Here is a 2423-nt window from a genome sequence, read left to right as displayed (position 1 = left end):
TTCAATCCTCGATCTCATATTTCGACCTAGACGTCGGGACGGTAGAATCAAACGATCCGCTCAGGAATCGACGACTCAGCTACCAGACAGCCCGGTTACCAGTCATGACACGGTAAGGGGCGACTGGGGACTTCTCAGAGGTCAAAATCAAACGATCCTCCCAGGGACCGACGAATCGATTACCAAGTGACTCGGGGACGACTAGGGACTTTCCACATATAAGTCCTTCCTAGACAAAATATGGACTGGCACAAAACCTGGACTGGCACCTGACTCATTTTTCGTTAGCAGATCCAAAGTCGAGTAAGTCCTGCCTAGACAAAATACATGGTTTACTATTTCAAGATTTCACAGGAATGATAAAAACGATATCCATGTTATGTTTCATCCCATGTCATCTACCGACACGCAATGTTCACGTTTGCATATCTTTCCTGGGATGTTTGTGTTACTTACAATCATAACCAAAACATCATTATTCTAAAACAGTTCATTCAAAATAATAATCCAAAACCCTCAGAGGTAATACTTGTCCATCAACCCAAAAATCCAGAAAATCAAAATCGTAAACTAGGCGTTTCATTTGCCTTTCAAAAAGAAAAAACTAAGATAAGAAGTCCAGAAGACAGAAATGCATTCAAGGAAAGTTTTTCAACAACGGCTTGCTCTTCTTAGCGAAAGCCTCCTTCGTACTTTGGAGAGCCTCCCGTTTCAACTTCAGCTTCCTGGACAACTTTTCGATTTCCGCTTCATGATGTTTGACCATATCTGCAGAAGGACCTTCGGCTATTTCGACCAACAACTTTTCAACCTAAGAGAAACCTCGACGAACCAGGGAGCATTGAACTAGAAATTTATGCACATGTCACGATGGAACCTCTATCTTGAGATTACATCCTCAGAAACGTACATCCAGTCACGTTGCACATGTCGTCAATTGAAGACAAGGCTTCCTCCACACGCTTAACCAATGCAAATCGACTAGTAATTTTCTTGGTCGTGGCGATATGTCTGTAGCTCTCCCATATCTTAGTATACATCTCCGCATATTTGGCTGGCACGCTAAATCCCCCAACCAACACATGATCCGGATGAGGAACCAGGTATGGAGGGTTGAAGGTGGCGCCCACGACTGCACCAGCGACCGGCAAGGTATTCCTAACGACAATTGCACCTGCGTCCACTGGGGTGTTCTCCATTGTCTGAGTCACAACGACGTCTTCACCTCGATCAACCTCCATTTCAAGGTCGCCCGGTGCAGCTTCCACAGTTGGAGACAAAGTTGTATCTCCACCAACCTCCGTATCGGGTTCATCTTCAGAAACGGCTTCCCCCTGTGATATCACGTATTAGATGCTTTTCCAAAAAGAAGAAAGAAAGAAGGAAGAAGGAAAAACATGTAGAAGACTCACTGATCCGCTTTCAGACCGGCCAGAAGAAGATTCAGCGCTACTGTTGGAAGAACTATTCTCGTCATCACTAGACTCCGAACTTTCTCCCTTCTCGGAGTCCCCCTCACCACGGAAAGGTTCAGCACCGCTATTTCCTTCCTCGAAAAACGTTGTTTTCTGACTACTAGCAAGTTTGGTAAAGGCGTTCATGCTGCTGAGATCCTGGGCAAGGCAAGAAGACAGACGCTTAGAAAAAAAACGAGGATATACGCAATCCAACTAAAATCAAAGAGAAAATCATACATACTCGCATATTAGACGAACTAAAAGTCGGAAAAGCCGCCGAATCTGACTGAGAACCATCTGCACGGCTTTTAGACCTTCGCTCCTTCACTTGGGGACTGTCTGCGTCCAGTCTAACGGATTTTCGCTTGGTTGAAGAAGGATCCCTCAGCAATGGGTGCTCCACTAAAACCGCAGGAGAAGGCTTACGGCGACGGTTTTCTACCACATCATTCACAAACCATAAATAGAAAGAAACTCATCCTGCCAGAATATGTTATATTTGGAGGTTGTTGATGGATTTCGTTCCGCGAGCCGAAAAGGGAGGCTTTTACCCGACACAAGAAAACTAGCATCGAGAACAGTTGGCAACGAGTTTTCTAGAACAACTGGCTGACGAACGAGTGGGACCCCTTGGTCAAAACCCATATGCCGAGCCGCCCTATCGATATTGTAAGAGAATGCTTTACAAGATCCCCTAAAGAATGACGGCACATGACCAGGCATGCAGCTTCGCATGAACACCATCTCTCCAACACTCATATCCTCTTTATCAGAAGACAAGGACATGCTCGGAGCAGGAGCAAAGGTATTGATCTGAGTTATGGACGCATGCACCGGAGCCTATGGGAGAAAATTAACCGTGTGTGAGTTGTCAAGGAATCCAACCAGGTTTGAACCAACCTTTGGGCGCATATTTTACCAGCGCAGTATCCTAGAGCCACCCCAAGACTCGGGAAGTAAGGCCAA

Source organism: Papaver somniferum, chromosome 8, assembly GCF_003573695.1.
Source record: "Papaver somniferum cultivar HN1 chromosome 8, ASM357369v1, whole genome shotgun sequence".
NCBI lineage: Eukaryota > Viridiplantae > Streptophyta > Magnoliopsida > Ranunculales > Papaveraceae > Papaver > Papaver somniferum.
The sequence above is the reverse complement of the archived record's forward strand: the minus strand, read 5'-3'. Positions refer to the sequence as shown.